Source organism: Cervus elaphus, chromosome 30 (genome assembly GCF_910594005.1).
Source record: "Cervus elaphus chromosome 30, mCerEla1.1, whole genome shotgun sequence".
Lineage (NCBI taxonomy): Eukaryota > Metazoa > Chordata > Mammalia > Artiodactyla > Cervidae > Cervus > Cervus elaphus.
The window spans coordinates 6,924,816-6,937,505 of NC_057844.1; positions in this window are offsets into that span (position 1 = coordinate 6,924,816).

Below are 12,690 nucleotides of genomic sequence, written 5' to 3' on the forward strand. Positions count from 1 at the left end.
GATAGTCCTTGGTGCAGCCATACATACCCGGGACAAGGATTTTGGTCCCCTGGAAGGTCCATTGGCTGGGAGTTGGAATTCAGGGATTATGGTGAGATCCAGGGCGAGGGCTGCTGTTGACTTCAGAGAGACAGACTGAGGGGATGTGAGGGAGGAGACTGTGGAGGGTATTTCCTGTGGAGGAAAGACAGGCAGCCATGGAAGCAAAGCGTTAACTGCTGAGTCACACACAGTGGGTGGAACCATCACCATAGCCTCTCTCTCCACATGCTAGCATTGGCAGCTGAACAAAAGAGAGGCTGGCCCACCAAACGCCTGACACTGAACTGAGTAGGACCCCACCCGGGGTGCTCACTTAAGTGAATGATGTACTGAAGTACAGAGTAGGACCGCTCCCAAGGTGCCCCTTTAAGTGCCTGATGTGCTGATCTACTGATTGCGACCCCAGCCAGGGGCTCCTTTATGTGCCCGACCCGCCAAACAACAGAGAAGGACCCCCGGCAAGGGAGCCCTTTAAGTGCCTGAATGGGGGAGCTACGGAGAAAGACTGGCCAAAGAGCCTTCTAATCGCCAGCTACAAGAGGCTCGCAAAACGACTCTGATGGGGCCATGTCTCCTGTGGCAGAGGCAGTCTGTGTCCCTGCACACTTGGCGACACCAGGGTCCCCGCAAGCCAAGCGGCTGTGCCACCTTCATGCTCAATTCTCACTGGGGCAAAGCTGACAGAGGCAAAAAAAAATAGTCTTGTATCTTCGCATGCCGGGACGCTTTGGTCATGTCCAACACTTTGCAACTCTGTAGACTGTGTCCTTCCAGGCTTCTCTGTCAGGGAGGGAGGTTCTCCAGGCAAGAATACCGGAGTATATTGGCCAATACTGGTTGCCATACCCTTCTAGAGCACTATATTTCCTGCTGCCCTAGCTGCCAGCTCCCCTGAGAACCTGGTGCTGCCAGAACCCCTGCCACCCAAGCATCTGCACCACCTCCACACCTGGCCTCACGGGGGCAAACCCAAGGCCTCCAGGGCAGCCTCAGGAACAAACCCAGTGAACGACCCACAAGTAGAGGTGGAAATAAAACCACAATTGAAGCCCAGGGCCAGTGTGGTAAGGAAGAAGACCCAAAACTTTCCCATCAGCTGTACAAGCTGCAGATTAAATCCACATGATCAACTAGGCAGACTGTGTCTATGGAATATGTAAAAGAACGCTGAGAGCTCCTGCAAAAGAAAACACACTAATTCTGATAGCTGTGAGCATTGGAAGCAAGAACACCAAAGAGTAGGACCAGATTAGAATCTGAGTTGCCCCCACAACAGTTCCAGAGTGCTGGAGGGCATCCTAGGGAAGTAAGGTGGACGGTGACTCCCAGCGAGGGAAAGGACTCTGACAGCAGTGACTTCAGAAAAGCAGTTATTATTCTTATGTTTTGACTTGTTCTGTAGATTCTTTCATTTTTTTTTTTTCTTTTTCTTTCCTCCCTCTATTGTAGTTGTTGATTTTATTGGCACTATGAAATCTAATTGAGCTTTTGAGCTCCCCCCGCCCCCACCCATTCACATTTTGTACATTTTTTATTGTTGCTATAAACCTCTGCCTCTACATTGGGCTTTGTAGCTTTCTGGACTTTTCCTTTTTCTTTTTTTAATTTTAATTTTTTAAACCTGTTATAATTTTTTCTACATTTATTCTTTTGTTTGCCTTTCCTACTGTTCTTTTCCCCTTGAAGTTAATCTTTACTGTATATAAATCTTCTTCATCTGCCTCTATTTAACTTTGCATATCTATTTTCTTTCTTTTCTTTCTTTCCGTTCCTCTCAGCATATTTGTTAGTTTTGTTTTCATTGTTTTATTCCCCACTTGGCACGTTGCTTTAGTTTTGTTTTCCAGTTTGTGCTTTGCTTAGTTTTGGTCTTAACAGGTAAATATATTTTTTGCTTTCTTTTTGATAGCTTATGGTGAAAGGTGTCAAGTTCATGATCTCTGAAGAAGATTTAGCTTCAGGACCAGGGGCCAGGCTTGATCACTCAAGAGCTTTTGTGAAGCAGAGCTTTGTTAAGTGAAAAGGGACGGAGAAACCTTCTGACACAGACATCAGAAGGGGATGGAGAGTGCTCCCATCACCAGTCTAAGCAAGGGAGTTATATACTGTTTTAATTAGTTATTACAGTCAATCAAAATAACCTCTCAAGGTTGTAAAGATCTTACTAAACCCACTCCCATAATTTACATTTTAAGATAACAGGATTAGCCAGAGGTTTCAGGAAGGGGAAACTGTCCGCAAGTAGGATACATGGTTGTTACATAATCCTTAGTACATAGTTGAAACTGAGTTGTTTGTTGTACTCCTGGCTTAAAGGAAAAACAAAAATGAAAACAAAAACATTTTATGTGACTAAGACTAGGAATGTGGTGGGCGGGGGGGGGGGGGGGCGGCGGGAATAAAAAAAGGTGTTTCTCCTTTCCTCCTCCTTGAGAATTCCAGACCACTATCTCCACTTCCAGAACCCCAGACCCCTTTCTCCTCCTTGGGGACCCCGGATTTCATATCAACCTGTCTAGGAATTGACTCTCTCACTCTATTCACTGGGTCAATCTATGGTACTTTATTTTTGTTGGACTGTTTTGACTTTGATTATGGGTGTATATGTATACATGTATATTCCTTTATTTCAATTATTATTTGCCTCATTTTGTAAATGCCATTTTTCTGGGGTTCCTCTTTGGTTTCTCACTTTTGGGTATTTGTTTTAATCTCACTTAATGCCATAACAAATCACTTGTGGACTCTTCATTCCTGACCGGAGATCAAGCCCTGAGCCTTTGGAGTGAGAGCACTAATTCCAAGACCCTAGATTACCAGAGAACTAAACCTACGGAGTAGCAAGTAGTGAGAACTCACACAAAGGAAACGACTTGAATGCAAGAACTGACATTACTCAACCAACAGGGGCACCCTGTGCAGGACATGTCATCTAAACAACAAACAAAACAAAAATACAAACTCAGTCATTAGCAGACAGGATTACCACCTCACTTGCCCATCAGAGGAAAAACAAACAAACAAACAAAAACACAGCACAAATCTCACCCTATACAAAGCTTACATAAACCACCGGACCAAGCTTAGAAGGTCAGAAACCAAAAGGAAAAAGGAATTCAACCATGAAGCCTGGGAAAAGGAGACCTCCTTTTAAATTTTAAATAAGATTAAAATAATAATAATAATGAAAAGGCAGAGAAATGCTACACAAATGAAGAAACAAGCTAGAAGCATAGAAATCCAAATAAATGAAAAGGAAATAGGCAAACTACTTGAAAAAGAATTCAGAATAATGATAGTAAAGATGATCAAAAACCCTGAAAACAAAATGGAAAAAAATGATAGATTAGACTAGCAAAGACCCAGAAAAATTAAAGAATAAACATACAGAGACAAACAACACAATTACTGAAATTAAAAATACTCTAGAAGAAATCAATAGCAGAATATCTTAAGCAGAAGAAGGGGGGAGAGCTAAGATGGCAGAGGAATAGGACGGGGAGACCACTTTCTCCCCTACAAATTCATTGAAAGAACATTTGAACACTGAGCAAACTGTACAAAACAACTTCTGATCGCTAGCTGAGGACATCAGGCGCCCAGAAAAGAAGCCCATTGTCTTCGAAAGGAGGTAGGACAAAATATAAAAGATAAAAAGAGAGACAAAAGAGCTAGGGATGGAGACCCATCCCAGGAAGGGAGTCGTAATAGAGGAAGTTTCCAAACACCAGGAAACCCTCTCACTGGTGGGTCTGGGGGAAGTTTTTGAATCTTGGAGGGCAACCTAACTGGGAGGAAAAATAAATAAATAAAACCCACAGATTACATGCCTAAAAGCAACTCCCAGCAGAAAAGTACCCCAGATGCTCGCATCCGCCACCAGCAAGTGGGGGCTGAACGGAGAGGAGCAGGCGGCATTGCTCAGGGCAAGGACCTGGCCTGAATGCCCTGAGGACAATCAGAGGGAGTAAACGTGAGATAGCAACTTAAACTGTGGGATAGCAAGAGAGAGGGAGAAAATTAACCAGCGAAAAGCATGCTAACTGAACACACTGCTGGCCGTTGGCAGAACAAAAGAAAGGCTGAGCAATTCCACAAAAGAGCTAGCCGGCGGTCGATCGGCCCATCCCCCGCTGGAGGCAGGAGGCAGGAGGGAGGGGAAAGGGGCAAATGCAGCCCCAGAGAAGGCACCCCTTACCAAACTGCCAACAGGCTCCCAGTTTCTAACCAAAGACTTCTGAGATGCTGGATGGTTGACATCTGCCAGGAGGGTCGGGGCTAGAGGCCAGCTCCCCAGAACAGACACAAGGCGAACCCGACCGGCACGCAGTAACTGAGGCTGGGACCGCGGAGGGGATAAGGCGCGCTGCACTCGGGGAGAGTGCGCCCGTCAAGCTCCTGGCGGCCTGAGCTGCTCGGGCGGGGAAGGCACAAAACGCGGGCCCAACTGAGTCTGCCCTTTTGTGGAGTACCTGAAAACTTGAACTGCACTCAACTCAGGGCCCGCTCCCTATAGAGCAGCCGGGAGCCTCAGCAGTGTAGATGGGAAAGTACACACCCATGAGTGGGGGCAAACCCAGTGTGGCCGGAACACTGCGAGTGCTCCCCACACAGGCCAGTGACATTTGTCTGCAGGCTCCACCCTCCCCGCAGCAGGACTGAGCAAGGGAACCTAAATGAGAGACCACCTCTGCCTGCCTGCGTCAGGGCGGAACTTAGACACTGAAGAGACCTGCAAACAGAAGCCGAATAAACAAAGGGGACCGCTTCAGAAGTGACCGGTGCAACAGATTAAAATCCCTGTAGGTAACACCGACTACACCAGAAGGGGCCTATAGATATCGAGAAGTGTAAGCTGGAACGAGGAGCTATCTGAAACTGAGCCAAACCCACACTGCCCACAACAGATCCAGAGAAATTCCTAGATATGTTTTTACTATTGTTTTTTAATGAAAAAAAAATTTTTTTTCTTTTCTTTTCTTTTAAAATTCCCTATTACTCCTCTATTACTCCTTAATTTTCATTTTCATATATTTTTACTATTTTTTTATTAAATTTTTTTTCCTTTTTGTTCTTTTATTTTCTTTTAAAGTCCTCTATTCCTCCTCTATTACTCCTTAATTTTCATTTTCATTCTCATGTGTTTTTACTATTTTTTAATTAAAATTTTTTTTCTTTTCTTTTTTTTTCTTCTAAAGCCCTCTATTACTCCTTAATTTTCATTTTCATTGTCATATATTTTTATTATTTTTTAATAAAAAAAGTTTTTTTCTTTTATTTTCTTTTAAAGTTCTCTATTACTCCTTAATTTTCATTTTCATTTCACTATAACCTTGTAAAAAAAAAAGACCCTATTTTTAAAGCAAACTTCATATGTATTTCTTAAATTTTTTGTGTTTTTGAACTCTAGATTTTTAATCTTTGTTTTTCAGTATTTGATATCAATTTTGGACATTTAAGAATCCAATCTTCAGTACCCATTTTTACTCAGGAGTATGATGATTACTCTTTCCCCCTTTCGACTCGCCTTTTTTCTTCCCCAGATCATGTCTATTTCCTCCCTCCCCCTTTTCTTCTCAATCCAATTCTGTGAATCTCTGTGGGTGCTCTGGGCTACAGAGAACACTTAGGGAACAGAGTACTGTGCAGATCTGTCTCTCTCCTTTTGAGTCCCCCTTTTTCTCCTCCTGCTCATCTCTATCTCCCTCCTCCCTCTTCTCTTCTTCATGTAACTCTGTGAAACTCTCTGGGTGTCCCTCACTGTGGAGAATCTTTTCACCATTAATCTAGAAGTTTTATTATCAGTGCTGTATAGTTGGAGAAGCCCTGAGGCTACTGGAAGAATAAAACTGAAAGCCAGAGGCAGGAGACTTAAGCCCAAAACCTGAGAACACCAGAGAACTCCTGACTACAGGGAACATTAAGTAATGAGATCACCCACAAGCCTCCATACCTACACTGAAACCAACCACCACCCAAGAGCCAATAAGTTCCAGAGCAAGACATACCACACAAATTCTTCAGCAATGCAGGAACATAGCCCTGAGCGTCAACATACAGGCTGAATAAAGTCACACCAAACACATAGACCCATCTCAAAACTCACTACTGGACACTCCATTGCACTCCAGAGAGAAGAAATCCAGTTCCACACACCAGAACACTGACACAAGCTTCCCTAAGCAAGAAACTTTGACAAGTCAATAGTCCAACCCCACCCACTGGGAGAAACCTCCACAATAAAAAGGAACCACAGACCACCAGAAGACAGAAAGGCCACTCCAACCACAGCAATCTAAACAAGATGAAAAGGCAGAGAAATACCCAACAGGTAAAGGAACATGAAAAATGCCCACCAAGCCAAACAAAAGAGGAGGAGATAGGGAATATACCTGAAAAAGAATTTAGAATAATGATAATAAAAATGATTCAAAATCTTGAAAACAAAATGGAATTACAGATAAATAGCCTGGAGACAAGGATTGAGAAGAATGCAAGAAATGTTTAACAAGGACCTAGAAGAAAGAAAAAAGAGTCAATTGAAAATGAATAATGCAATAAATGAGATCAAAAACACTCTGGAGGGAACCAACAGTAGAATAACGGAGGCAGAAGATAGGGTAAGTGAGGTAGAAGATAAAATGGTGGAAATAAATGAAGCAGAGAGGAAAAAAGAAAAAAATGAAAAGAAATGAGGACAACCTCAGGGACCTCTGGGACAATGTGAAACGCCCCAATATTCGAATCATAAGAGTCCCAGAAGAAGAAGACAAAAAGAAAGGCCATGAGAAAATATTCAAGGAGATAATAGCTGAAAACTGCCATAAAATGGGGAAGAAAATAGTCACGCAGGTCCAAGAAACCCAGAGAGTCCCAAACAGGATAAACCCAAGGCGAAACACCTCAAGACACATATTAATAAAATTAACAAAGATCAAACACAAAGAACAAATATTAAAAGCAGCAAGGGAGAAACAACAAATAACACACAGAGGGATTCCCATAAAGATAACAGCTGATCTATCAACAGAAACTCTTCAGGCCAGAAGGGAATGGCAGGACATATTTAAAGTAATGAAAGAGAGTAACCTACAACCCAGATTACTGTACCCAGCAAGGATCTCATTCAGAAATGAAGGAGAATTCAAAAGCTTTACAGACAAGCAAAACCTGAGCGAATTCAGCACCACCAAACCAGCTCTTCAACAAATGCTAAAGGATCTTCTCTAGACAGAAAACACAGAAAGGTTGTATAAACGTGAACCCAAAACAACAAAGTAAATGGCAACGGACCACACCTATCAATAATTACCTTAAAGGTAATTGGGTTGAATGCCCCAACCAAAAGACAAAGACTGGCTGAATGGATACAAAAACAAGACCCCTATATATGCTGTCTACAAGACCCACCTCAAAACAAGGGACACATACAGACTGAAAGCGAAGGGCTGGAAAAAAATATTTCATGCAAACGGAGACCAAAAGAAAGCAGGAGTTGCCAATACTCATATCAGATAAAATAGACTTTAAAATAAAGGCTGTGAAAAGAGACAAAGAAGGACACTACACAATGATCAAAGATCAATCAAAGAAGAAAATATAACAATTATAAATATATATACACCCAACATAGGAGCACCACAATATGTAAGGCAAATGCTAACGAGTATGAAAGGGGAAATTAACAACAACACAATAATAGTGGGAGACTTTAATACCCCACTCACACCTATGGATAGATCAACTAAACAGAAAATTAACAAGGAAACACAAACTTTAAATGACACAATGGAGCAGCTATACCTAATTGATATCTATAGGACATTTCACCCCAGAACAATCAATTTCACCTTTTTCTCAAGTGCACACGGAACCTTCTCCAGAATAGATCACATCCTGGGCCATAAATCTAGCCTTGGTAAATTAAAAAAAAATTGAAATCATTCCAGTTATCTTTTCTGACCACAATGCAGTAAGACTAGATCTCAATTGCAGGAAAAAAAAAAAAAAAAAAAAAACTATTAAAAATTCAAACATATGGAGGCTAAATAACATGCTTCTGAATAACCAACAAATCATAGAAGAAATCAAAAAAGAAATCAAAATATGCATAGAAATGAATGAAAATGAAAACACAACAACCCAAAACCTATGGGACACTGTAAAAGCAGTGCTAAGGGGAAGGTTCATAGCATTACAGGCTTACATCAAGAAACAAGAAAAAAACCAAATAAATAACCTAACTCTACACCTAAAGCAACTAGAGAAGGAAGAAATGAAGAACCCCAGGGTTAGCAGAAGGAAGGAAATCTTAAAAATCAGGGCAGAAATAAATGCAAAAGAAACTAAAGAGACCATAGCAAAAATCAACAAAGCTAAAAGCTGTTTTTTTGAAAAGATAAACAAAATTGACAAACTGTTAGCAAGACTCATCAAGAATCAAAGGGAGAAGGTTATAGCAGTATTCTCCTACTTCAAGAAACAAGAAAAGCATCAAATAGCCTAAATTTACACCTAAAACAACTGGAAAAGAAAATAACAACAACAACAAAAGAACACCCAAAATTAGCAGAAGGAAAGAAAACATATCTGAGTAGAAATAAGCAAAAAGGAAAAGAAACAATAGTATAGACTAATAAAACTAAAACCTGGTTTTTGAGAAGATAAACAAAATCGACAAACCTTTAGCCAGACGCATCAAGAAAAAAAGAGAGAAGAATCACATCAACAAAGTAGAAATGAAAGAAAGAGAGGGTACAACTGACAATGCAGAAAAACAAAGGATTATAAGAGACAATTATGAACAACTATACAGCAATATAATGGGTAACCTGGAAGAAATGGACAGATTCTTTGAGAAGTTCAATCTTCCATGACTGAACCAGGAAGAGATAGAAATTATGAATAACCCAATTACAAGCACTGATATCAAAGCTTTGGTAAAAAAAAAAATCTCTCAAAAAATATAAGACCAGGACCAGATGGCCTCATAGGAGAATTCTATCAGACTTTTAGTTAAGAGCTAATGCCTATTTTTCTAAAACTCTGTTAAAATGTTGCAGAGGAAGGAACACTTCCAAACCCATTCTACAAGGCCACAATCACCCTGATACCAAAACCAGACAAAGACAACACAAGAAATGAAAACTGCAGGCCAATATTATTGATGAATATAGATGCAGAAATCCTCAACAAGATTTTAGCCATCAGAATTCAGCAACGCAGCAAAAAGCTCATACACCATGATCAAGATGGGTTTGTTTCAGGAATGCAAGTTCTCTTCAATAAATGCAAATCAATCAATGTGATACACCATATTAAAAAAACTAAAAGATGAAACAATATGATCATCTCAATAGATACACAAAAAGCTTTTGAAAAAATTCAGCACCCATTTATGATAAAAACTCTTAAAAAAAATGGGCAAAGAAGGAACCTACTTCAACATATTAAAGGCCATATATGATAAGCCTAGAGCAAACATTATTCTCAATGGTGAAAAACTGAAAGCATTCTTCTGAAGATCAGGAACATGACAAGAGCGTCCATTTTTACTACTATTATGCCACAAAATTATGGAAGCCCTAGCTTCAGCAGAGAAGGAAAAAGGTTTAAAAGATATCTGGATCAGAAAAGAAAAAAGTAAAGCTCTCACTGTTTGAAGATGACATGATACTGTACATACAAAAACCTAAATATAGGGTCAGAAAATTACTAGAGCTAATCAGTGAATTTAGCAAAGTTGTAGGATAAAAAAGCAATACACAGAAATCACATACATTTCTATATACTAACAATGAAAATTCAGAGAAATTAAAGAATCAATCACATTCACCATTGCAACAAAAGGAATTAAATATCTAGGAACTAACTTGCCTAAGGAGACAAAAGAACTGTACACAGAAAATTATAAAACACTGATGAAAGAAATCGAAGACAACATAAACACATGGAGAGGTATTCCATGTTTCTTTGTAGGAAGAAGAAATATTGTGAAAATGACTACACTACCAAATGCAATCTACAGGTTTAATGTGATCCCTATCAAATTACCAATGGCATTTTTCACAAAACTAGAACAAAAATTTCAGAATTCATAGGGAAACACAAAAGACCCCACATAGCCAAAGCAGCCTTGAGAAAGAATGGAGTTGGAGGAATCAGCCTTCCTGACTTCAGATTATATGACAAAACTACGGCCATCAAGACAGCATGGTACCAGCACAAAAACAGAAGTATAGACCAACGGAACAAGATAGAAAGCCCAGAAATAAACCCATGCACCTAAGGGTATCTTATTTTTGAGAAAGGAGGCAAGAATAGGTAGCCTCTTCAATAAATGTTGCTGGGAAAACTGGACAGTTACATGTAAAAGAATGAAATTAGAGCATTTCCTAACACCACACACAAAGATAAAGTCAAAGTGGATTAAAGCCCTAAATGTAAGACCAAAAACTATAAAAGTCTTAGGGGAAAACATAGGCAGAACACTCGATGACACAAATCAAAGTAAAGATCCTCTATGACCCACCTCCTAGAGAAATGGAAATAAAAACAAAAATAAACAAGTGGGACCTGATTAAACTTAAAAGCTTTTGCACAGTGAAGGAAACTATAAGCAAGGTGAAAAGACAACCCTTGAATGGGAGAAAATAATAGCAAATGAAACAAATGACAAAGGATTAATTTCCAAAATACACCAGCTGCTCATACAACTCAATGCCAGAAAAACAAACAACCCAATCAAAAAGAGGGAAAGAGACTTAAACAGGCATTTCTCCAAAGAAGACATACATATCACTAACCAACATATGAAAAGATGCTCAACATCACTCATTATTAGAGAAATGCAAATCAAAACCACAATGAGATATCACCTCTCTCAGATCAGAATGGCCATAATTAAAAAATCTACAAATGATAAATGTTGGAGAGGGTGTGGAGAAAAGGGAACGCTCTTGCCCTGTTGGTGGGATTGTAAATTGATACAAACACTATGGAAGACAGTGTGGAGATTCATTAAAAAACTAGGAATAAAACCACCATATGACCCAGCAATCCCACTCCTCGGCATATACCCTGAGGAAACCAAAATTAAAAAAGACACACGTATCCCATTGTTCTTTGCAGCTCTATTTACAATAGCTAGAACATGGAAGTAACTTAGATGTCCATCGACAGATGAATGGATAAAGAAGTTGTGGTACATATACACAACAGAATATTACTCAGCCATCAAAAGGGACACTTTGAGTCAGTTCTAATGAGGTGGATAAAACAAGAGCCTTTTATACAAAGTGAAGTAGTTCAGAAAGAGAAAGATAAATATCCTATTCTAATGGTTATATATGTAATCTAAGAAAATGGTACTGAAGAATTTATTTACATGCCAGCAATGGAGTAACAGACATAGGGAATAAACTTATAGACAGGAGGAGAAGGGAGGAGAGGGTGAGATGTATGGAACAAGTAACCTGAAAGCTTACATTACCATGTATAAAATAGATATCCAACAGGAATTTGCTGTATGGCTCAGGAAAGTGGAATAGGGGTTCTGTATTAACCTGGAGGGATCGGATCAGGAGAGATGGGAGGGAGCTTCAAAAGGGAGTGGATATATGTATACCTATGGCTGATTCATGTTGAGGTTTGACAGAAAACAAAATTCTGTAAAGCAATTATCCTTCAATAAAATAAATAAATAATAAAAAAGAAAAATGTGTAATAGATATGATATACATGTTTGCATATATAAGCTTCAAAGAAAAAGTGTGATACTGAAGATTAGAAATCTATGCAAAATTAAAATATCTTATATGATATATATTCTATAAACACCTTCAGAGATACATGAATGAGAGAGATTATTTTTGTTATAATGGATTAGGATGAAAGGTTTGGTAATAAAAAATTATTCTATCTACTTGCTATTTCCAGTTCAAAATGTTAGATGCCTTAAGGAGAAAGTCTATGAAAGAAAATCTGTTTATCTCTAGTGACCAGAATTTCAAAATATAATATGGGGTTTTCAAAGTTAAAATAATGTTTAGAAGCAACAAAAATTATTTTAAGACAATATATTTGAAATAATATGACATGTTAAATTAAAAACCTTAAATTATCTAGTTAATATTTATCTACAAAGTTTACCTTTGCCTTAAAAAGCAGCGTGCTGCAGTAGAACTTTCCATTTATTCTAGCTTTAATATAATTTTCATTAACAAATTCACGTTTCTAGTGACTACTGTATCAGACAACACATTTATAGGTCATTTCTGTGTAAAACAAAAGTATACATTGTAATTTCAATGGATACAGAAAATTGACTCATATATTGAAGAAGATATTAAGTTAATAAAATTCTGTGAGTTCTGAATTAACTATTGTAGATCCAAACTACTGCATTAGAAGGTTTTCCAAAAGTTCTTTAACATGATCCAGTAATAAATGGTGTTATGACCCTTACGGACCACTAGGAGGCACTGATTTGATAACGCATAAAGAACGTGGAAAGCAAAGCCACTCTATAAAATAAACACGCTGGGTTAAAGGGTTTTGACACTGACAAAACAAGAGTAAAGATAAGTGTTGCTTGTTTGACCATTCACTCTTTATGTTTGGGTGAGTAGTGTCAGTGAGCCAGAAATA